The sequence below is a fragment of the Pipistrellus hanaki genome (genome assembly GCF_964339955.1).
Source record: "Pipistrellus hanaki genome assembly, chromosome: 16".
Taxonomy (NCBI): Eukaryota; Metazoa; Chordata; class Mammalia; order Chiroptera; family Vespertilionidae; genus Pipistrellus; species Pipistrellus hanaki.
This window is the reverse complement of record NC_140518.1, coordinates 31,491,946-31,517,263: the sequence shown is the minus strand read 5'-3', so window position 1 is coordinate 31,517,263 and position 25,318 is coordinate 31,491,946. Positions and strand designations below refer to the sequence as shown.

Sequence of the window (25,318 nt, the reverse complement as noted above, 5' to 3'; positions counted from 1 at the left end):
TGCTCTCCTTTTCTCCTGTCCTTGCCCAGCTGCCGATTTATCTTCCAAACAAATCCCTTCATTGTCCCTTTTGACCAAGTTGAGTATCTCCTATTTTTCAAATATCTGCATCTATAATTTTATCTTCTTAAATTTTGTTTTGTTTTGTTTTTTTAAGTTTTGCCAAAGATGTTCATGTGTGTGTGTTTTTTAAAAAACCCAACTTGTGGCTTTCTTGATTCTGTTGTAATTTCTGCACATCTTCCTTATTACATATGGAACTGTGACCTCCTAGTTCATAGGTCCATGCTCAACCTCTGAGCTATGGTAGCAGGGCACTGGTTATTAGTTATAGCAGATTTAATCTGATGTATGCCTGTTCTTTCTTATCCTTTATTGGAACCTGAATGGCCTCTTGTCAGATTATTGCTGAGTTTCTCTTAAAAATCCAGTTTGAAAGTTAATATACTTCACTTCTTCTTGAATGACAAGGACTTTATCATGTTTATTCCAATCACTTCCCTCCCTAATTATCTACTTTCACATATTTTCATTTCTCCGTTTCTGACATCAATAAAAATACGTTTGTTTGTTTTTTAAATAGCATCCAGTGGGGGAGAAACAAAGGATGCAGGTATGTCTTCTCTGCTCAGAGAAAAGGAGATGGGAAGATGTTGCATGTCTTCTCCTCTCACTCTTTGGAATGACACTCTGGGAAGTCCTGTCAGCCCCAGGACAGTCATGCCCCGGAAGCCAGGCCCCGATAGTGAGCTTGCCTTTAGGATGTGGTTGCCCTGGCTTGTCCTTAAAGGACCGCTTGATTCCAGTTTGCTGTTGGCAGGGCCTGGGCACTTGCAGGCAACGCCCATTCCTCCAGGCGTGTGGTTGCTGAACACGGCCACAGCCATTGGGTAAGTTGGATTTTTTTTCTTATAAGTAACTCCAGATGAGCCCTAGGACAACTTGTTCAGAACCATGAAGCTGCTTGTTCCTCCGTGGAGTCGATGATACAATCGATGGGAAACGAGGAGTAAACTGGTCACAGATGTTTTGTTTCCCCTTTCAAACTCCAAGGCCTCCCCACATTCCCACAGAAAGGGCGCAGGGCGCAGGGGAGGTGCTGTTCTTTGGAAGCAGGGTTGCGTGAAGATGGGAAGCCCTCCTGCACTCACTCCTCTTCCTGGTACAATTTGGATACAAATTTCTCCCTCTCTTTTCTCTAGAAAAACTGTAGTTTGGTAGCTCCTCTTTTTTATTTTTATTTTTATTTTTTTTTCTGTTCTGTTTTGTTGTTGTTAATCCTCACCTGAGAATATTTTCCCATTGATTTTTAAGAGAGAGTGCAAGGGAGGGAGAGAGACAGAGAGAGAGAGGAACATCAATGTGAGAAAGACACATTGATTGGTTGCCTCCCCCACACACCCTGACCAAAGATTGAATCTGCAACCAAGATACATGCCCTTGACCAGAATCGAACCTGGGACCCTTCTTCAGTCCTTAGGCCAATGCTCTATCCACTGAGCCAAGTGGGCTAGGACTCCGTAGTGCCTCTTGAAGTGGATGGAGTGGGCTCTGGAATCATCTCTCAGGCTCTTTCATAACTTTGCTTTTCTTTATTTTTTTAAAAATCAGTGGCTGTACAGAGGCAGGGTGGGACTGTGGTGGAAGTCCCAGCGTGTGCTTGACGTACAGTCGGAGCCTCCCTACATCTCACATGGCGGAGGCCTCGCAGGTTCCCTCACCCACACTGCTCCAGAACAGACGAGAAGCCCTTTACGTTCTGCATGGACGCGCTCAGTGACAGGAACACACAGCCTCCTCCCTGTGGCCCTGGCACTCACCTTCCTCGCTTACCTTCTTATTCACTCCGCTCCAGCCAACCGGCTGTGCCCCTCAGACACACCCAGCTCACGCCCGCATCCCTGCTGTTCCCTCTTCCTGCAGCTCTCCCATCAGGCCTTTGCATGGCTGGCTTCTCATGACATGGGTCACGGCTGGACTGCCAAGGCCATCCTGACACCTTATCTATGTACCCAGAGTTGCCTTTCCGCTGCCTCTACCATGGCCACACCTGTCATGCTTTATACTGGGCCTGGGATCTATTTTCTTCACAGTGTTATCACTTTCTGAAATTATCTTCCTTTTTTTTTTTTTTTTTTTTTTTTTTTTTTTAGTTCTCCTAGAGCCTAATAATCTAATAACCTAGGCCTCAAATAACCTCTGTAATTTTTAAAAAATATATATTTCTATTGATTTCAGAGTGGAAGGGAAAGTGAGAGGAAGAGAGAGATAGACACATCAATGATGAGAGAAAATCATTGATTGGCTGCCTCCCTCACATCCCCTACGGGGACCAAGCCAGAAACCCCGGGCATGTTGCCCTGACCTGGAATTGAACCGTGACCTCCTGGTTCATAGGTTGATGCTCAACCACTGAGCTATGCCAGCCGGCCGGGCTGAAACTATCTTTATTTGTATGTTTGTGTATATTTTCCCCAAAGTCGATGCTCCCTGTCAGCAGCTCCTGGGCAGGGGTTTTGTCTTGCCCGCCCCTCTATTCACGAGTCCACGGTAAGCATGGTTGGCTGAGTGAGTGAAGATGCCCTGCATTCTGACAGCTAGTCGCCATGAAAAGTTTACACATAGATCTGAAGCCGGCTTCCTTTAACTTGCTCGAGAGGAATGAGCAAAACCAGAGCAAAGGCCCGCGATCTCACTTCAGTGCTGAGCAGAAAAGCCTAGATCTCACGGAGGTGACTGGCACCAGGGGAGCTGGAGGGGGAGAGGAAACCACAGAGGCTTATCCCCTTTATCCCTGCAGGTGCCCTTCTTGTTTCAAATCAGCCCAGCCCCTTGGGAAGCTTGGGGCCTTTGGACGCGGTCAGATAGGCTGGCTGTGCCGCTGAGGCCTGTGTGAACAGGGACTGGTTACTGAACCTCTCGGAGCTCCGTCTCCAGGCCACTTTTAAGGAAAAATTATATTTAAATGAGTTACCTAGGGAAACTCACCGTTTGAAAAGGAGGAAGTCTATCATTTATTTTTAAAGCACATATAGCCAAACAGAGCCGAAGGGCTTATACTGTCTGTCACCCCTATAGGTAGAAAAAGAACAAAAGAGAATGCAATAATGTGCCTGGTAGATGCTCAATAAATGGTCCATTTTATTTATTTATTTATTTATTTATTTATTTATTTATTTATTATTTTTTTAAATGGTCGATTTTATTAATAACCAGTTCTTACAGAGCTTCGCCAGCATGTCCAGTGTTGTGCCGAGTCCTCCGGGGGTTAAAATAGCTCCCTGCTCTCTGGAAACTTACCATTTAATTGTGGAAATAAGATGTATGTACACGAGCCGGTTGAAAAGGAAAGGGACCGGCCTGGCCAGGGTGGTTTGGTTAGTTGAGCGTCATCCCATGTACCACGTGGTCGCCAGTTCGATTCCTGTTCAGGGCACGTGCCTGGGTTGCAGGCTCGATTCTCAGGAGGGAGTCAATTGATGGTTCTCTCTCATCAATGTTTCTCTCTCCCTCTACTTTCCTCTCTCTCTAAAATCAAATTTTTTTTTTTAAAAGGTGACTTTATATGAACGAGGTCTTTGAGTAAATGCCACAATACGGTAAGGAAGGGCTTGAAGTTGGAGGACAAGAAGTGCTGACTGCCGAAGCCGGTTTGGCTCAGTGGTAGAGCGTCGGTCTGCGGACTGAAAGGTCCCAGGTTCGATTCCCGTCAGGGCATGTACATTGGTTGCGGGCACATCCCCAGTAGGAGGTGTGCAAGAGGCAGCTGGTCGATGTTTCTCTCTCATCAACGTTTCTAGCTCTCTATCCCTCTCTCCTCCTCTCTGTAAAAAATCAATAAAATATATATTAAAAAAAAAGAAGAAGAAGAAGTGCTGACTGCTTTTAAACTAACTCCTAACCGCAGTGAACACAAACATCAAAGACGAGGGCGATCCTGACCCTCACCAACCCTCACCCTCACCCTAATCTTAACCCTAACCCTAACCTCAGAGAGACTAAGAGAAAAGCTCCCTATTCGCAGAGGCGGGAGTTGTCTCGAAGTTCCTGGAGGGGAAGAGGAGAGAGGGAGCGTGAGGGAGCAGGCAAAGCAGAGCTGGAAGTGGGGCTGCAGGAGGGAGGAATGGCCTCAGGGACTGGACGCAGAGGACCTCTCTTGGTTCGCAGCATCTTTCCTAGTAACTGGGAGAAAACATTTGCCTCCTTCTTAAGGATAAGACTTTTTTACAACAGCGCTGAGTAACTCGGCCCCGTGCTGCCTCTGTGGCCTATCCCCCACCCCCTCCCCCCTCCCGGAAGCGCCCCAGGGCTCCTCCTGCGCTGTGATAAGCCTGGGGCTGTCTTCCTGTGTGCTTCCTGTCGCCTCACTTGCTTATTATTTATTTTTGCTTTTATAATTTTAAAAAATACTGCTTTTCTGAAAAAGCTTTATAAAACCATTACCTACGCATGCAAATATTCATGTCGTCGAGAAGGACAGGCCATGAAAAGGCAGGGTTCCCTTCCCCCCCTCATGTCTTTTCTCTCCAAGGCACCTCTATTCCCAGGGTCTTATACACACACTTGGAGAGACTTCGATGCACACACCAGCCTTCCTCTCGTGCTCGTGCTCGTTCTGTGTTTTCCTTTTTTCTCAGTTAACAAATCAGCCTCCCTCTGTCTCGCTGTCCACAGCTGTGTCGTGCTCTGTGGCTGGACGTGCCGCGATCTGCCTACCAGTCCCCAGGGCCCTGGTTTTCATGGCACGAAGTCTGTTAGGAGTGAAAGGCTCCTTTGTCATTTTCTGCCCCCTGTGTTTGCGGGGCCTGCTGGGTTGAGATGTGGAGAGGGGCACAGCCTGCCCTTGGGAACTCGGAGCCCAGGGGAGGGGCGGACATGGAGGGGGCACCTCGGGGTGGGACCAGCTCTGTGAGCTCACCGGGCACCCTTCCTGGTTCTCCGTGCTTCCCCTGCCTCCCACGGCTCTGCCAGGGTGGAAAGTATAAGCGACTACCCTCCAGAACGTGACCTTAGCTGAGGGTACGTATGGTCAGGGGGAGAATCCTGCAGGAAGGAGGTAAAAAAGAAAACACCCCACCTCCACGATATTGCAGATAGAGCCTGGGGTGCTCAAAATACCTATAAAATGGAAGGGGAAGGGGAAACACGATTATCTAGCAACAGCAGGAGGATCATCAGGAATGGGGAGGAAGGAGCCAGTGAAAGGTGGCCAAAGACACCACTCATCCACTTTCAAATGTGTTCTGTGTCCCTCAGAGCTGAGCCTGACCCGACATCCCCTCCCTCTCTCTGCCCACAGCATGTCCCCCTCCTGGCATTCCTAAGGCGTTTCCCTCCCATCCCCTTCCCGTTGTGTCTTCTGGATCAGGGACGGCCCGCCACAGGGAGGCTGCCACGCAGACCTCTGAGGGGACAAGCCCGGGGCCCACAGTGGCAGCACATCTTGCCCAGGAGGTGCCATACCCCGCACATGGGTGAACATGGATGAAGTCCCCACCACTGCGCCCCCTCCCAGGAAGAGCATGGGGGGGGGTGGGGGGAGAGAGCCTGGGGGACTGGAGCAGGAAGGCGCACGGAGGACTGAGGATGGGGCGTGCTGGGACAGCCCACAGGAAAGGGCGGGCCCCCTCTCCGCTATTGTGCGGACAGAGCAGAGGCCGGACAGACGGAGGGTACCAGGGCTTCCGGAGAGAGGGGCTGGACTTGCACGGTTTGTCCCGTCTGTCCGGGCCTGGCTCCGCAGGGGAACAGCGGTGGGGCCTGGAGACAGCCAGGCAGCGGGTCTCCTGGTGGCGGAGCTTGTGTGTGGTGAGGGGGGACCGTGGGGAGGAGACAGAGCCATCAACGTGCTCTGTACCTCCCCAAGGGAGAGACTGCTTCCTTTGCAGCTGCATAGCAAGCCGAGACTCCGCTATTGCTGGGCAAAAGCTAGTGGAACAGAGACATAACGGATGCACCATGGCCTCCTGGCCCAGCCGCCCGGGGCCACACATCTCGGACAGCTGGCTCCATCGCTCCCCCCAGGCCAGCCAGTCTCTTCGGCTCCTGACTTCCACCTCCTCCCTGTCTGTACTGGGGCTACCACCGCACAACTCCTCACGTCTAAGGCCCTCCTGCCTGCAGCCAACACCCCTCCCCCACACCAGCACCTCGAGTCCAAGTGGGCGAAGCCTAGGACCCTCCCCGAAGCACGTCCTTCCTCCGGCCTCCGCCCTCAGCACAGCCCTCTCCTAAGAGCAGAGGCGGTGCCCCCTCCGCCCGGCATGGGATGGGGTAGGAGCTCGGGTCACGAAGGAGCTCCGGTGGCTGTCGGTGGACGGCTGGGAAGGGCGCCCCTTTGGGGGCCCAGATGACACCTGTCTGCTCCCCCCGATTGGATGGTGAGGACGGACCATCAAGTGGAGCTGGACAGGCAGCGAGAAGAGGCGCCAGGACTGCTGATCTCCGCCAGGGAGGGAGCTCGGTGCTAGGAAAGACCGGGCCGTGGCTGCAGTGAGAATGGGAAGCAAGACAGGGAAGGAAGGGCCGGCTTCCGGGAGGGGAGAGGCTGGATTTGCTGAGGCCGACGTGGGGGCAGCCGAGGCCGAGTGGTGTCTGCAGATGGCACCCTCAGGGAGGAGAGGGAGAGAGCACACGTGTCAGGAGAGGATGGTCCGTCTGGGATAATTTGTGTGAACTGCACAAGGGAGGCAGTGAGGAACGAGGGAGGTCCAGGTGGAATCCTAGTGCCTTTTTCTTTTTAAAAAAATTATATATATATGTTGATTTCAGAGAGGAAGGGAGAGGGAGAGAGAGAGAGAGAAACATCAATGATGAGAGGGAATTATGGATGGGCTGCCTCCTTAATGTCCCTTACTGGAGATTGAACCCCCAATCTGGGCATGGGCCCTGACTGGGAATCGAACCTTGACCTACTGGTTCATAGGTCAACACTCAATGACCACTGAGCCACACCAGCCAGGCCCTCATGGCTTTTTCTGACAATGTCTCTCAGCCAGGGAGCAAGAGGGCAGAGGAAGGCAGGCCCTGATGTCATTGCACTTGGCAGCCCTTCACCCCGGCATGCTGGGTGGTGCCCACCATTGGTTAGGATGCCCATTGTATGGAAAAGGGACCCAAAGACTAGATAGGCTGAGGTTAAGGAGCTTACAAAGTGTGGGAACAAACGCACACAGTCGTACAGGGTCAGAGCTGGATTTGACCCAGGTTCCTGGGACTTCCATCCGCCAGGCACTGGCACCGAAGAAGGCCGTTCCAAAGGGGCCCCGGGTGGCTGGGCAGGAATAAGTATTGGGATCTAAAGAGAAGACTAGGCCCAGCGAGCGTGGCTCCGTGGTATGAGCCAGGAGCTCACGGTTTGATTCCCGGTCAGGGCACACGCCTGGGTTGCGGGCTTGATCCCTAGTGTGGGGCGTGCAGGAGGGAGCCGATCAGTGATGCTCTCATCACTGGTGTTTCTCTCTCTCTCTCTCCCTCTCCCTTCCTCTCTGAAATCATTAAAAATATATTTTTAAAGATAATAAAAGAAGACTAGAAATGGGGGTTGCGGGTGGTGCAGTCATCTCATCCGTTTGTGAGACTGTGGAATGGTGTTAACAACCACGTTGAGCCAGCCTGGAGAACAGACTGGGTGGAGACGAGAGCCTCAGCCAAGGACTGAAGTCACGCCATTGACTCCAGCAGCCTTTGGCCCCCGGCCCAGTGCCCTCCTCCCTGTGGTCTGCCCTGAGCCCTCCTCGGAACCACCCTTTACTCTGTGCAGCGCCTTGCTCAGCCAGCACTCACACATGCATCTATGAAGGCCAAGTGGAACCTGGGGTGCAGCGGGCTGTGTTCCTCTGCCAGAAGGCCAAGTGGAACCTGGGGTGCAGCGGGCTGTGTTCCTCTGCCAGGAGCCCCCCCCCCCCCCGCCCCCCGCCCCGCCGTGGGCCCTGACCCCCAGGATTCAGCCGGAAGAAACCCCTAAGCCGGCCGGGGACCACCAGCCGGGCTTTGCTTCCATCCTGAGCGCCAGGTAGCTCGCCAGAGCAGCCCGGGTGCCCTCTGAGGCTTGCCCCACGCTCCTTGCAATCCTAGACCTCAAGGTGGCACCAAAACCCCGCACTGATTCCTCCCGGGCTGGGCACCGCCCACAGCCCACACCCAGGGAGAGCGTAGCTGCTTCCTAACCTGCCCTGCAAAAGCCTGGCCGGCTCGGCCGGGTGGGGTGGGAGCCCGGCTCTCTGGTTCTGACCCTCCAAGAACCAGGGGCTGCAAACGTGCCATTGCCGGTCCTGTCTGCCTCCTGCTTTGCCAGGTCCCCGCCTGCTCTGGGGCCAGGGAGGTGGGGCGGCCCTCGCCCTCTCATCCCAGCTTCTTTGGGGACATCCCTGAAGCAAGTGCTGCAACTTGTTCTTTTCAAATGTAAAAAAGACAGAAAGAAGATGAAATTACTGTCAAAATACTATAGCATTGAATTCCCTTTTCGACTTAAGTTTTTTGTTGTTTTGTTTTTAAACTTACCCAAGTCATGTTTTCAAGCGGTTCCACACAATTGGCGCCGTAAACCTCTTTGGATATTTAAAATGCCGGGGGAGCTCACCCACCCTTCCCACATCACAGCCACATAGCTTTCTGCAGCTCCTCCCCCGGGGACAGGGCGGGGCACAGGCAGGTCTGCAGGTGTACGCACACGAAAGACTCTTTTATTGTGTTATATATTGATGATTGCATCCTTCTCCTTACGAACAGCTGTAAGACCGCACTGCCCCACCCTGTGTGCCTGCTGTGACCGCTCTGCCCCGTGGCGGGTCCTCCCGGTGGGGAAGCATGATGCTCCTGTAGGTCTTCACTCTGCAGCCTTGACCGCGGGCCGCCGGGCTGGGCGCTGCCGAGCCGAGGGAGGCACCGGATGGCGGGGAACCGGACGCGGTGCCGCTGCGTCCTCGGAGGGAACGTGGGGCCGGTTTCGGGATGGGGTGGTGGGAGGGCGCAGTGGTCCAGGCGGATGGCTCCGAGGAAGGGACGTGGAGCAGAAACCTAAATAAAATGTTGGGATTCGTTGGCGAGGGAGGACCGATACCTGTGGGTCCCGGAGCAGCCTCCTCCCTCCACCCCCAACCCCCACGTCAATGAGCAGGAAAGTTGGGATTCTTGGCGCTCCTTGTCCTACCGCTCCAGGCTCGCGCGCTCTCTGCCTGGAGCACCGCCCCTCCCAGGGAGTGAGTGTGTGTGTGCGTGTGTGTGTGTGTGTGTGTGTGTGTGTGAGTGTATGCACGCATGTGAGTGTGTGTGTGCGCGCGCGCGCGCCTCCTTCCCACTTACCTCCCCCCGCGTCCCCCTCCCCCGTGAGCGCGCCCAGGGGGGTCCCCCACCCCCACCCCAGGAGGGACGCCGAGCAGCAGCCGCCGTGGAAGCGTGAAGTTTGCGCGGCTCCACATGACGCAGAGGTTCTTGGAGAGCCCTTTGGCGGCGGCTATCTAGCGATCAGACCATGTGAGGGGCCGCGAGTACAAATACGGCCGCCCGGGCGCAGCTCCGGCACAGGCGGCGGCCGCCCGGTGCCTCGAGGGCGCGAGGCTCCCCGCGCCGGCAGCCCTGGGACCAGCCTCCGCGCGGACCGCCTGGGCAGGTGGGTCCGCCGTCCTTCTCGCTCCTCCTAACCCTCCCCCGCACCCCCTTCTTCCCAGAACTCCGGCCCTCTCATCCCTCCCGGGCCGCGGGCACCTGGCGCGGCGTGTGCGCGCCGGGGCTGCGGGGGCTCCTGGCGGCCGGGACCCGGACCGGGGCCGCAGGTAGAGGGGACCGGGTACCGGGGCGCGGACCAGGGGCCTCCTGGGGGCTCCTTTGTCTCGCTCCCGTGCGATCTGTGGTGTCCCGAGGACCAGGGCGAGACCCTTTGGAGATGGTCTTAGCGCGGTGCCATCCTGCGCGTAGGGAAAAGTTGCTTTAGTTTCGCCCCATGCAAGGCTTCGGTCTGATCCTGACGCCCTGCCCTCGCGTGCCGGGGCTGCGCGCAGAGACGCTCCTGCGGGAGAGGCGGTTGGCACAAATGCCTAACTGTCTGGAGAAATCTCTGAATGACACTTAAGGGGGACGAGGCTCCGCGCGCTCCGGTTGCTTTCGCGGGCGGAGCTGCTGCGCGCTCAGCTCGCAGGCCATTCAGAATTTATGGGGAAGGCGAGCCCCAGCCGGCTCCTCCGCCCCGCGCAAGTGCGAGAGAGACCATCAGCAGCTTGAAAAACAAAACAAAACAAAAAAACACCTACGTTCAAGTTTGGTCTTGGGGAAAAAAAATCTCTTTGGAGCTAAAGAGCACATTTCCTTTTGCACGGGGTCTTTTGCCTAATGAATTCATTTTTTTTTTCCAGTGGGGGTTCTGGAGAATTGGAGAAGGCTAGAATTTCTGAGTCAGACATAACAAAGGCTTGTGTGTGCATGTATTTGTATGGCCAGTTTTGCCCAGAAAGAAATGAACCAGGTCATTGGATTATGTATGAGCCTTGCTTAGCTCTCTCACCGTAGTTAGACGAGATCAGATATGTAATGTGTTTTGTTTTTAGTTACCTAGGAAAACATCTAAGAAAGCAACCTGGGGGTGTGAGTTTTATGAAACAGAGAGGGTCACCTGGGCAGTGTTCGTATTCGGGTTTCTGGGAGTAAAAGGAGGCACTCAGCTTTGTTCTTTCTCCCACCGCTTTCTCTTGTGTGTAGCCACTGATGTTCAAAGGTTCAAGACCGGGTGGGGTGGCTGCTTCCAGCACGGCTGAGGGGCAGGCTCTCAGAGGGCTGGTGCGAATTACACAAGTCTTCCAGGGCACGGGATTCTTGGTGGTTTTCGCTGAACCTGAGTAAGAGCAGACTGAGACTGTTTCCAATTAATCCAGAGCCCCCTCGACCCTCTGATGGTCCACGGAGGACATTTCAGAGATGTGATACCAGCACGGGTACGCAAACCCGTTGCTCTCAGTCTTTTTGCTTAAGAAATACATGCACAAGCGTTGAGTGGTGGGGTGGGAGTGGGGGTGGGATATTTAGAAGTTTTAATGAAATCAACAACAACAAAAAAAAAAAACCTCAGAAATTCCTCCTTGGGGGGATTCTGAGCTGATGGAGCATTTTTAAAAAAATATATTTTATTGATTTTTTACAGAGAGGAAGGGAGAGAGATAGAGAGCTAGAAACGTCGATGAGAGAGAAACATCGACCAGCTGCCTCTTGCACACCCCCCTACCGGGGATGTGCCCACAACCAAGGTCCTTTCAGTCTGCAGACCAACGCTCTACCACTGAGCCAAACCGGTTTTGCTGGAGCATTTTGATGAAAGTCGGAGAGGCGTGTCGAAGAGTCTCACCAACGGGCGAGATGACAGTGCAGTAGGGTGCGTGCGGGTGGGTGGGGGGAGGGGTTTCTTACAACAGGATGACCCTCCAAAGAGAAACTCCAAAGGTGATCTCAGAAATTTAGCCAGGAAGTGGCAGCTCCTTCTTTAATACTCACTGGGTGGCATAGCTTGAGAGAACAAAGGCAGGGAGGACTGCCTGAAGAAGGGCAGTTTTAATGAAGCAACCGTTTATTAAGTTGACGCTTCGTGAATCAACAAGATGGAGCCATGACTTGACTTTTTTTTAACCAAAAGGGTGGCCAAAAGGGAAAAGGCAGTCATGTTTCTGTCACTTTCAGAAAGTGCCTTGAGCCGTGGTTATTCCGGGCCAGAGATCAGCCCCGCTGGGTCTCCCGGGCCTCAGCGCTAAGTGAGGGGGGAGGGTGGCCTGCATCACGGCATGTCTAAGTCCCCTCCACTCATTCCGCGCCCGTGACCCTGACCTTTCTGCTTTCAGCAGACACAAGTGGAAATGATGGGGCAAAATGCCCGAGGGCAGGACTTGGCCCAGATGTCACCATCCAATCAGGGGCCTGTGGGGGCCTCCCGGCTTCCACTCTAAGACGAGGCTCTGCACACTCGTACACACACAGGTCAGGCTCTGCGCCTCCATCCTGTCCCCCCAACGGGCCTGAGCTCCTGGCTCCCTGACTGCCCTGTGCAAGGCGCCCAGGGGGTGGGGTCGTAGAAACAGCCTCCTGGCAAAGCTGATCTGGGCTGAGTGATCTTCCCCATCCCTGAGGTCTGTGCACAGAACCGGCTGGGATGTGGAGTCAGAAATGCCCCGTTTCTTCCTCCCCTGGGGCAAAGGAAGCTGGCTGACTGCCCCTGCGGTCCAGGTGCTGCCACCCTGACCCTGGACAAGGGCACTGGCCAGGTTCTGGGTTTCCCTGGACACAGCAGCTCCCCAGGGAAAGCAGAGCGGCATCTGTTTGGGTGGAAACAGATGGGACTGACCTCAGAAAGACACCAGGTCTAAAGGGTTTTCCCTGGGCGGAGGGCGAGCTGCTTTTCTAGGTGGGCCCAAGGCCCATGACCCGCGGACACAGACCCCTGATCTTAGACAGAGCACCTCCTCTGACCTGAGTCCACATTCAGAAATGACCTCTGAGTCCCGTCCCCGGGAAGGGGCGTCCATTCAGCCTGACCTTGGTCAGCTCCCACTGACCGGAAAGGTGAGCGCTCATTCTCTGAAGGGCGACAGACAACATGATTTTAAACCCAGTATTTCCCAGCCCTGGGTCTCCTGGGATGCCCAGGGGAATAGAGGTGAGGTCTGACCGCCTTATTTTCTCCTTTTCTTTGTCTCCCCTGGAACCTGGCAACAGCCCTCTCACTGCCGCCCCAACCCTGGACCAAGGGGACTTGTCAGTGGGTATTTAAACCACATGCTTTTAAAAAGCCACAGCCAGTTACTCTTCCTACCCCCCCGCCCCCAGCCCATGACCCCCAGAAACCTCTGGTCTGCAGAGCAAGAAACGGACCAGTCACTGGAGACACGGAGATGCCGTCCCAGGGCCGGCTCAGGGAGCAGGGCCCCCGGGCACTGACAAGGGGCAGATGGCAGGGGAAGGGCTCCTGGGGCCCCGTCCTTCATGCCATCCTGTGACACAGGAGGGAAGAGGTGAGAAAGGGGTTGGGACAAGGCCAAGGGGCAAAACTCAGAGAGCCAGTTGCGTGCTCCGGAAGGACCCAGGGCGGGAGGCTGGTGGGTGAGCTCGGTGGAGGGAGCCAATCGGTGGCCTTTGCCCTCTTGGGTTTTCGTGTGGCCTTTCTGGGTAGTCCAGAAAAAAGAAAAAGAAAAAAAGAGACTGGTCTGTTTCCTTTGTTCCTGAGCTGCTGAATGAAAACAGAATAGACGGAGGGAATCTTTTGTTCTAAGAGGCTTCATTGAGTCCGGGGCAGAGCTGGCAGGGCCCGGGAATTCACCGCCAGGCCTGGAACCTGAGGCTGGGCACCCGCTCCTCTCTCTCCCTGGGGTGTGTTGTTTTTAAATGCTAATCTAGTCAGCTGGCTCTTTCTCAGAGGAAAGGAGCGGGAGGGGAGGAAGGAGGAGGGCAGGGGCCGGGAGAGAGCAGATAGGCTATTCTGGGCACCGCGGGCAGCAGGGAGGGTTCCCGGCTCCTCTGAGGGCGAGAATTCTCCCCCCCCCCCATTTTTAATTTTGAAAAATTGCAACTGACAAGGCAGAAAAATGGCCCGGTGACCCCAGACTCACCAGTTGCACACTCTGTGTCACATTTGTGTGTGTATTCTAGTTTTACACATGCACCTAACTTTTGCGTATGTAGTGTATAGATATTTTGATACGTTGTATATAGTATAAGACATAATATAATAATTATACAATTTACATATGTCTATAATTTTTGCATTGAACCTTGGAGAATTTGCAGACATCCAAATATTTGCCGCTAAATACGTCAGCCCATGTTTCCTAAGAACAAGAGCATTCTAATACACCCTCCATTCCCCTTCTTACCACATCTGGGCAACTTAATATTGACAAAACATTACTATAAAAAAACACACACGTTACTATCAAACAGCCCATATTCAAACCCCCCTCCCCCATCTTTCAACGATGCCATTTGTAGCTTTGAGGCTGGAATCTCCCAGGGATTGGGAAATCCTCTCTCGCCCTTATTCCCAGTGCATCTGAGAACTGGACCAGGACTGGGTCACCATGAACTGATCTTTCACGAATGTCTCCAAACTATACGCGGGACTCGCTGTAAACCACATGTTAGCACTTCTCGCCCCAAGAATACAGGCACTTTCAATTCAAGCAACCACACCCAAATCACAAGCAGCTGGTGGCTGAAGAGCTGTCCACACATGGTTTCCATCCTCCCCGAACCCATCTCTCCCCCAGCTTTGCTCTTCCACCCCAGTTCCCCCTCCGCTATCCTCTTCCCACTCTCATCTGATTTAATTTCACCTCAAATCCCTCCTCTCTCCTGCCTTGCTCAGCTGCCACCAGTAACTCCACCCTCATTTCCCAGCACACTGGCCCTGGGGCTGGTTTTCTTCCCTCTCCTCCCTCCTGCCTCCTCCCTCCCTCCCTCTTGGCTCCCTCTGTGGGGCTCCTCATGTTTGTTTCACACACGAGTCCCCTTAGCAATACCCCTATATTAAGGACAAGAAAGTCTGTGTTTGAAAACGCGCCCACGCTCTTTTTAATCTCCATTGCTATTTATTGCACAGATTGCACTATAACAGCAATAAAGGAGTGTTTATAAAGTGTAAGTGACACTCCTAATCCTGCTTAATCTAACACTTCACCTGTTTGAGTTTCCCAAATCACTTTCCTGGCCAGTCCACGCTGAGACATATGACAGTGACGGAGTGCAAGCAGTTTTGTTTTCTGTGCAAAGTTAGGTTGTGAAGTTAAGGGCAATAAGAGATTCCAGTCCTCAGCTTCTACAGCTCTTTAAAGGTGCCGAGAAGACATGTCCACGGGATCCATACAAGAGTTTCTCTACTTCCTTGTCCTTCTGTCCTTCGGTTAAATTTCCCTTAAGAACCAGAAAAAGCCCTAGCTGATGTGGCTTATTAGATAGAGCATTGGACTGTGGACTGGAAGGTCCAGGGTTCAATGCCAGTCAATTAAAAAAAAAAAAAGAACCAGAAAAAAATTAAATTAAAATAAATAACTCCTGTCCTAGCCGGTATGCTCAGGGGTCAGAGCGTCGGCCCTCACTGAAAGATTCCTGGTCGAGAGCACGCCCTTGGGTTGCAGGTTCCATCCTGGCCTCGTCAGGGTTCATGCAGGATTCATGCAGGAGGCAACCAATTGATGTGTCTCTCTCACATTGATGCTTCTCCCCGCATCAACCCCGCATCAAGCTTCTCCCCGCTTCTCCCCGCATCAACCCCCCCCCCGCCCCCCCCCCCCACACTTCTTTCCTCCCTTCCACTCCCTCTGAAAATCAATGGAAAAAAATATCCTCGGGTGAGGATTAATGAAAAAAAATTTTTTTTAATGGACTGTGGACTGGAAAAGTCTGACATGCTCTGGATTAAACGAGAGCACAGGTTGTGCTTTGTGGACTTTGAAATAAGTACCCGTGGGCACACCCATCAACGGTCTGTGTTCCAAATGTTTATTCCTGAGTTGCTTATTTAGAACTTGGAATATATTTTTAACCCACAGAAATAAATGTTGTAAATGGTGGCTAGCCTCCTAGCTAGTTTACAAAGTCCTAGTTTAACCATAAAAATACGAAGACATCTAAAATGCACACTATAGAACACAGCATTGTCACCTACTACAGAAGGGACAGTGGTGACAATAAAACCAGTTAGGAGTTATTTTATTTTCTGTTAATCCTTATGTGAGGAGGATTCACACACACACACACACACACACACACACACACACATATATATATATATATATATAATCAGTAATATATTTATTACTGATTTCAAAGAGGAAGAGAGAGGGAGATAGAAACATCAATGATGAGAAGGAATCATTGATCGGCTGCCTCCTGCACGTGTGTGTGTGTGTGTGTGTGTGTCCCCTGCCCAACTAGCAACCTGGGCATGTGCCCTGACTGGGAATCAAACTATGACCTCCTTCTGGTTCAAAAGTCAACCACTGCACTACACTGGCTGGGCAGGAGGATATTTTTTCATAGATTTTTAGAGTAAGTGGAAGGAGGAGGGAGGGAAAAGACACACACACACACACACAAACACACACACACATCAACTGGTTGCCTGATGCACAAACCCCAATCGGGACAGGGAGATTGAACCTGCAACCCAGGTACGTGCCTTGACTGGGAATCCAACCCATGACCCTTTAGTGCTTGGGCCGACACTCTAAACCTTTAGCTACACTGGCCGGAGCATCCGTTAAATTTTTTGTTCTGGTGACAGTCTCCCTTTGCGGGCCCCCTCCCCCCCCCCCCCCCCCAGATGCAACAGATCCTCCCATGGGTGAGAACAGGAGGGCAGCGCCCTGAGAAGGGACCCTGGGGAAGGAAGAGGAGTGTCTCACTTGAGGCTCCAACCTGCCAGCATGGGCATCTGTGGTTCCCCGGGCCCTGTGCCCAGAACATTCAAAATAGACACACACGGGCACGGCCCCTGCTTCCAGGGAATGCAACGCCAATACGTTAAACAAAACAAAACAAAACAAAACAAAACAAAAAACTAATGAGACACGATATTCAACACTGACTGGTGGAGCAGATTACCCAGCATCCTCTGGGGCCGGGGTGGTGAGAGGAAGCTTCATGGAGAGGGTGGACAGGAACTTAAGCCAGGCCTTGGAGGATGCTGGGTAATCAGAGGGAGCCATGGTGTGGGGTGAGATGCCCCGGGCATGCGTGGGGCCCACCTGGCCCTGATAACTCGAGTGCTTGTTGAAATTCAGCGCCCACACAGATGTCTTGAATTAAAATCTCCGGGAGAGCAGCCCAGAAATCTGCTGTTTACAGTTTCCCAGTGCCTCCAGGCAGTGATTGAGAGAAGCAAGAGGGAACCAGTGAGGGCCCAAGGAAGGGGATGGAAGCCCAGCTTTTAGCTCAGGCTGCCCACTGGTTGTGCTCTGGACCAGCGGTCGCCAACCTTTCGGACCTCACGGACCACCAGTGGTCCGAGGACCATCTGTTGGCGACCGCTGCTCTGGACTACGAATGGCTTAACCTACGGGCCTCAGTTTCTCTGGCTGAGCTGTGAAGTAGGAAAGCAGAATGGGTTTCATATGGGTGGTGGCGTAGTGACCATCCATGTGAGTTCAGTATTTGTCTTGCCTTTATTTAATTCCCACAACTGATCTGTTCCCGCACATGAGGCCTGGTTTATACACAAGGCCATGGAAGCTCAGAGAGGTTCAGCGACCTTGCCGAAGTCACACAGCCAGTGAGTGAGTGATGAATCTGGGATCCCAGTGCCCATAGGTGAGACAGGAGAGCTGTGGTGGTGGACACAGGAACTGGTTAGTTGGATTCGTCTGTTCACGTTCACTGGAGGAGGGCCATGCATGCCTACCTCAGCCCAGCCCATTTCTTTTCATTGAAGACACAACGAATGATCCCTGGACTTTTGGCCCCTGGAGTGGCTGCAACCCCACCACCAACGGCTAATCCTCTAGGTTTTACTCTGTGAGGAGAGGAGCTCACGTTGTCTTCTTCCAGGAAGAGAAAGTTCTGGACCGAGAGCCTTCTGCCCCAGGTGGCCCTGGGGATTTTAATTCCTCTCCAAAAATTGGAACTATCGGTCTCAGGAATTCTTTGGATAGGAGATGGCCTTGACTGTGGAATTCCTCTCGACCCCTTACACCCAAACAGCAAGCAGCTCTTCTCTCCTCTCTCCATTCATATCAAGTCTCTTCCTTGATGTTTGAAAGGCGAGCCAGGAGTCCCTGTGGCTCACACCTCAAAGAACTCAGATCAGGATCAGATATTCACACTTTACCTTGTTTCAGCATAATCCATCCGCACTCACATAAATAGCATTTGCTTTATTGAAGCTACTTTAGAATTGGTGCTATTAGTTGATTCTTTCAGGTTGAAAAGTTTAAGTTCCGAGGTTTTGATTTTTGGTCTTGTCTTGTGAAAAATTAAATAAAGCAGCAGATGTCACCCTGGCCAGGTGGCTTGCTTAGTTGGATGGAGCCTTGGCCAGTGCACTGAAGGGTCACGGGTTCGGTTCCTGGTCAGGGCACATACCCAGGTTTTGGGTTCGATCCCTGGTCAGTGCACGTACGGGAGGCAACTGATTGATGTCTTTCTCCCTCCCTTCCTCTTTCTCTAATATCGTTGTGTAAACATATCCTTGAATGAGGATTAAAAACTTTTTTTTCAGTGCCCTGTGACAGAAGCTGTGTAATAGCAACAAAAGGAAGACTTGTAAAATCGGAGGGCAATTGGAAGCCAGAAATGTGAGGTACTTGAACGTGCCGCCTCACGGCTACAGTGGGAGGTCCATTAGCGCTAAAAGCAGCAGCAGCCTCTCCCTCCTCGAGCATCCTGTTCCTTTTCCCACCAGCCAGATTTGGCCTTTACCGTGAGCACCATGCAGGCAGGACTGTGCCTGCCCCATCTCCAAGATCCCAGCCCAGAGCAGGCACACCTCGCATCACTGACGAATTAGGGTTGTTGATCTGTGGCAGAGGGCCAGGCTGGGTGTTTACCATGCTCATTGGTGCCTGAGCGCCGTCATCCCTATCAACCTTGGTAGGTGTCTTGGGACCTTTAGACTCCCTCTGAATAGAGAATGCCAATTGCCACTTGGCTGTATGACCTGTGCTTAATCTATCTCCATGGTAAGCCCATTAATTCATGGTGGTTTTGTTTTGTGTTTGAAATGGAAACTGAGTGTCCTGAGACATGAACTCACTTTGACCCCGACATGTGAAATCGAGGTCCAACATTTCTATAGCATTTCTGCTTTAGAATGTTCTGATGTGCGTCCAACAGACGTGTAGGAACAGGGGACAGGCATTTCCAAAGAGCCAGGAGGTTCCATGACTAATCACCATGACTGTAATCACATGCTTGTTCAGATACCGGTTCCCCTGGCTACGGATACAGGGTTTGAGGAAAGAAGAATGGAGATCTGATCAGAAGTTTAAATAGCAACAATCCTTCTTATGAGGGAAGTGGTAGGCTGAATGAGCCCACTCCCAGGGCTGGGAGGAGGGAATGTGAACAGGAAGTCAATTGTCAGCACCTCAGTTGCACCATTGCACGAGGGTGTGTGGAGACGAAGCTCCTGCAGATCAAGCTGCTATCCCACCAAGAAGCTGAGTTACAGGACCCCACCCCACCGTGGTCTGTCCCTGCTCAGCCAGGGTCAACGGCATACATTCCAGGTGCAAAGGAAGGCTCCTGGGGCTTTTTGTGGCCACGGAGAAACTCGAAGCTTGCCTGGAGGAGGTCACAGCTGTAACATTGACCTCCTTTGCAATCTCTCTACCCAGCAGGATAAAAATATCTTTTTTAAAAAAAGAAAGCTTTCAAGAGAGCATTCTTGGAAGCCAACCTTAACAACTCTTACTTCTATATTCCTGGGCCTGCCAGCTTGCTCTCAATCATTGTTATCTGCTGATCTCCGTAGAAAAAGCTGTAAGAAAAGGTGGTCTGTGCTTTGCAGAATCAGGACCGTGGGAAAGGAGTGGGGATGCAGCATCCTGCAGGATAAGGGGGCCCGGGCCAGGCCATCTACTACTGGCCAACCTGATTATTAGTGGGGAGGGGTTTCCGTCTCACTGGGAGAGGCCTAGGAGTGAGATGGAGAAGAGATGTGTGTCTCTACCAGTTTGGTGGCTTCAGGTGGCTGTAATTTATGTGTTTACACCACATATTCTATGATCAGGGGTGGGAGCACAAGAGGAAAACCCCAGAAAGCAGAGCTGGGCGGACAGAGGCCAACCTCTGGGGAGAGACGATCTGAGGCCATGCTTCAGCTAGGGGATGCTCTTACTAGGTTTCCTTACAACTTGGGTCATTTCAGCCTGCTGATAATTTTTTATGAAGTGCTAGGGATATTTCAGGAAGTAAGCTCGTTGTAGTGCTCAGGACAAAAATAGAGAAGAGTGTGTATTCTTGTAGGAGCTGCTCATGACAGTTGCCAAGAAATCACGATCAGATGCCTTGAGGGCTGAGCCCCTGAGGACCTTAATAAACACACATTGCGCCCCCAAAGTTCACTAGCACACACATTTTCCAGCTTCCCTGCAGAGTGCCCTGAGGGAGAAAGTCAATGGAATCTAGAACAAATCCCTTGATGCCTGCGGCAGGAAGGCGAGGAGTTACTAGCGTGGCTATACTACTTCCCCGTACTGTATCCTCAGAGATAGATAATGCTCCCCTCCCGTCCACCCTGGTGGACATGCCAGAGATGCTTGCTCTTTGAACTTCAATTTAAATTATTGGAAAGCTATGGTACTAAAGATAGGAAGAAGAAAATTTTGAGTAAAATTGTGAAGGTAGAGAAAGAAAGATCAGGCAAGGGGGTGGCCTTCGTTGGGGGCAGGCTCTGTCACTGAGTGCCATCTGGCGGCACTTCGTAAGCTCTTTATCCCTGCCATCTGTTCTTCCAGGTCTTCAGTGTTTAATGTGGAAAGAGTGTTGTTGATATAGGCCAGCGAGGAGTGCGGAGGCCTTCTTCAAACAACACAGCCTGGGACTGCCAAGTTCAGATTGAATTTAGCTATATATTTAAATATATTTAAAAAAAATAATTATATTGACATATCACTCTCTAAAGAAACAAAACAAAACAAAACAAAAAAACTTAAGGAGATCAGAGAACCAAGATGGCAGCGTAGGTAAATGCAGTACTCTCTGCCTCCCACAATCACATCAAAATTATAACTAAAATAGACAACAACCATCATTCAGAACCGCCTGAAATCTGGCTGAACGGAAGTCCTGCAAGTAGAGAAGTAAAGAAGAAAGCACGCTGAGACTGATAGGAGGGGTAGAATCCGTGTATGGTCCGACACCTACATATGGCATTTTTTAAATGAGAAAACAGGATATCTCACATGTTAATAGATGCATTTGTAATCCCGCTAACTAGTGTAGTTTAAGATGAAGAGTGCATCCAAGATGGCAGCAGAGTAGGTGACCATTACACTCACCTCCTCCCAGGACCAAACTGGAATTACAACTAAAACGTAGAACAATCAGCCTGAATAACCAACCAAAGACTAGCTGAATAGAAGTCTTATAACCAAGGGTTTATAGAAGAAGTCACATCTAGTTTGGTAGGAAGGGCAGAGACGCAAAAATGGCTGGCTCTACTCCCATGGGCAGCAGCTGAAGTTCCAGACGGATATCTCAGCTGCAAAGGAAGGTAGCCCCTGGCAAGTATGGGGTCTCAATCCCAAGCCAGGCTCCCCAACCCAGAGCACAAGAACTGGGAAGAGGTACCCATATAATATCTGGCTGTGAAAATTAGAGGGAATTTTGTCTGCCAGGAATAGTAGTAATCTGTCAGAGACACAGGTGCCTTCTTAATGGGTCGACACATAAAATATCATTCATAGCCACTCACCCTGAACTCTAGTAGAGTGAGGGTGGGGCAGACTATAGTCATGTGATAAGTAACTGGGGCTTGTGGCTCCGGGGAGAGAGAGCTAAAGGGGCAGCTGCCAGGGTCCCTGTGCTGAGTCCTCTCCCACACCACAGACACCATCTTTCTTCTGTAGAACACTCTCCTCCATATGGCATCAGCTTGGGGAAATGCAATAGCCCCACCCTCTGGACTCCCTGTAGCCCCACACTGCTGAGCTTGCACCCTCCTGAGGAGTCAGCTACCTGGGCCAGGGTGTAGAGTCTAGGCAGACTCAGGGGGTGTCAGTGACTGAGTTGTATGGCTTTGGTGTAGGAGCCATTCCCCGCCCCCCCTTTCCCATGAAACTGATTGGTGCCTCCCCCTCACAGGAGGTCATATAGGCCCACTCTCCAGGCTCCCCAGGCCCACCCTTCCCAATTTCTGGTGGCCCCACCCTGCCAAACTCAGGCTCCCTAGGAGTTCTGAGAAGAATCCAGGACAGATTCGGTTGTATGGTTCTGGGCAGGGGCCAATTTTCCCACTTTCCACCTTCTCCCAAGCCTGACTGGTACATCCCCCTATGGGAGATACACCAGCTCCATCCTGCTGACTTCAAGTAGTTCTACCCTGCGGAGCTCTGGCCCTTGGAAGAGTCTGAGCCAGACTGAGTTGTGTGGCTCTAGGATGTGGGCCATTTTACCCGCATGCCTGAGTGGTGCAGTGCCCTTCCTTCACACGGCCACATCTGGGTCTTTTGGGGCCTCATAAACTCTGGTGGCCTCACCTTGATGAAACCCTAAAACCCTGCCCCACAACAAAGGTGTGCAAGCACTCAGCGGGTGGCAGCTAGACTTGAGTGGCCTCAGACTCAGCACTGGCACCAAGTTTGAACCTGTATCCATCTGGTGAACACCACTGGCCCCTACCTGGTGACGCACTGAGAACCTATTTCATGCACTTGAATACCGCCAGAGGCTCTTTTAGTGACTGAGCCTAACAGGCAGCTGGCAGGCGGATCTCAGAATGCCTTGAGGACTTTTGCTGATCTATCCCTGGGCCCAATGCTGACAAAAGCACATCTTGGTCCTTCCTGCATACACCCAATCCCAGTAGAGACAGACATAAACTGTGAATCTGAATAAGCAGATTGCAACTAGTGAAATGGAAGCAGTAATTAAAAACAAAAACAAAACACCTCACATCAAACAATAGTCCTAGATCAGATGGCTTCACAGGTGAATTTTACCAAACATTCAAAGAACTAACACCTGTCCTTCTCAGACTATCAAAAAAATTCAAGAGGAGGGAAGACTCCCAAGCTCATTTTACAAGAGCTTAATTCCAAACCCGAGATGGTGCTACAAAAAGAAAATTATAGGTTAATATCCCTGATGAATATAGATGCTAAAATCTTCAACAAAATATTAGTGAATTGAATCCAGCAATATATTAATAAGTTCATATACCATGCCCAAGAGGGATTTAGTCCAGGAATGCAAGGTTGGTACAAAATCTGCAAATCAATAAATGTGATACACCACATAAACAAAATAAAGGATAAAAAAATCACATGATTGCCGAAACCGGTTTGGCTCAGTGGATAGAGCGTCAGCCTGCGGACTGAGAGGTCCCAGGTTCGATTCCGGTCAAGGGCATGTACATTGGTTGCGGGCATATCCCCGGTGGGTGATGTGCAGGAGGCGGCTGGTCAATGTTTCTCTCCCATTGACGTTTCTGGCTCTCTATCCCTCTCCTTTCCTCTCTGTGGAAAATCAATAAAATATATTTTTTAAAAATCACATGATCATATCAATAGATGCAGAAGAAACGTGATAAAATGCAGCACCCATTTATGATTAAAAACTCTCAGCAAAGTGGGAATAGAGGAAACATACCTAATGTAGTAAAGGTCATATACTAGTATAACAAACCCAGAGCCAACATCATACTCAGGAGGCAAAAGCTAAAAGTATTTCCTTTAAGATTAGGAACATGACAGGGATGTCCTCTTTCACCACTCTTCTTCAACATAGTGCTGTAAATCCTAGCCACAGCAATCAGACAAGAAGAACCAAATCGGAAAGGAAGAAGTAAAACTGTCATTATTTGCAGATGACATGATACTGTATTTAGAGAACCCTAAAGATTTCACACACACACCCCCAAAACACAAACTATTAAAGCTTGTAAATAAATCCAGTCAAGTATCAAAATACAAAATAAATATCTAAAAATCAGTTGCATTTTATACACCAATAATTATCAGAAAGGAAAATTAAGAAAACAATCTCATTTACAATGACATTGAAAAAATGCCTAGGAATAAATTTAACCAAGGATGCAAAAGACCTGTACTCAGAAAATTCTGAGACACTGAAGAAAAAAATTGAAGAATCTACAAATAAGTGGAAGCATATACTGTGTTCATGGATAGGGAGAATTAAAATTATTAGGATGTCTAATATGCAGATTCAATGCAATTCTCAACCAAATACCAATGGCCTATCTTACAGAAGTAGAACAAGTATTCCAAGAATTTATATAGAACCACAAAAGACATTAAATGGCCTCAGCAATCTTGAGAAAGAATAACAAAGTTGGAGGTATCATATTACTTGATATCAAACTATCACAAGGCTATATTAATAAAAAATAGATATAGAGATCAATGAATAGAATACAAAGCCCAGAAATAAATTCATGCCTTTATGGTTAATTAATATTTGACAAAAGAGACAAAAACATACAATGGGGTAAAGATAATCTATTCAATAAATTGTGTTGGGAAAATTGGACAAATACATGCAAAAAAATGAAACTAGACCACCTTCTTACACCATATATAAGAATAAATTTAAAAATGGATTAAATACTTAAATGTTAGACTTGAGACCATAAAAATCATAGAAAAAAACATAGACAGTAAAATCTCAGACATTTCTCATAGCAATATTTTTCTGATATATCTCCTTGGGCAAAGGAAATAAAAGGAAAAATAAATAAATGGGACTATATCAAACTGAAAAGTTTTTGCACAGCAGAAGACACCATAAACAGAATGAAAAGATACCCTTTGAATGGAAAAACATATTCACCATGATAAGAGGTTAGTATCAAAAATTTACATATATTTATTTAAAAAAAAAAAAAACCAACTTAAAAAACTCAACACCAAAAAAAATCACCAAACAACCAAATTAAAAAATGGGCAAAGGTCCTAAATAGACAGTTCTCCAAAGAAGACAATACAGATGGCCAATAGACATATGAAAAGATGCTTACCGTCACTAGTCATCAGAGAAATGCAAATTAAAACCACAGTGACATCACATCACACCTACCAGAATGACTATCACCAACAAATCAACAAATAACAAGTGTTGGTGAGGATGCGGAGAAAAGGACACCCTGGTGCATTGTTGGGAATGAAGACTGGTACCACCACTGTGGGAAACTGTATGAAGTTACCTCAAAATTTAAAAGTGGAACTTTATTTAAAATAAATTCAAAAATGGCACAGTTATTTCACTTCTGGCATATATTAGGAGAAACCCAAGACATGGATTCGAAAGAATATATGCGCTGCTAAGTTCATTGCAGCATTATTTACACTAGCCCAGGTCTGGAAACAGCCCAAGTGCCAGTCAGTAGATGAGTGGATAAAAAAAGCTGTCATACATTTACACAATGGAATACTACTCAGCCAGAGAGAAATAAGGAAACCTTACCTTTGGCAATAGCATGAATGGACCCGGAGAGTATTGTGAAATAAGCCAGTGAGAGAAAGACAAATACCATATGTGGACTCTAATGAACAAAATAAGCTAACAAACAAAATAGAAACAGACTCATAGAGACAGAGACTAGACAGACAATTGTCAGAGGGGTGGAGGTTTGAGGGCTCGGTGAAAAAGGTAAAGGGGTTAATTAAGCACA

The 25,318-nt window shown here is 50.1% G+C and overlaps 1 protein-coding gene across 1 annotated transcript in view; it reads left to right on the top strand.

Moving 5' to 3' along the window:
* Positions 1-9,379: 9,379 nt before the first annotated feature.
* Positions 9,380-25,318, top strand: part of SLC6A4 (solute carrier family 6 member 4) — a 37,168-nt gene continuing 21,229 nt past the window's right edge. Inside the window, exon 1 of the mRNA XM_084862949.1 lies at positions 9,380-9,610. The gene's annotated coding sequence lies outside the window, so the exon portion shown is untranslated. The remainder of the gene's footprint in view (positions 9,611-25,318) is intronic.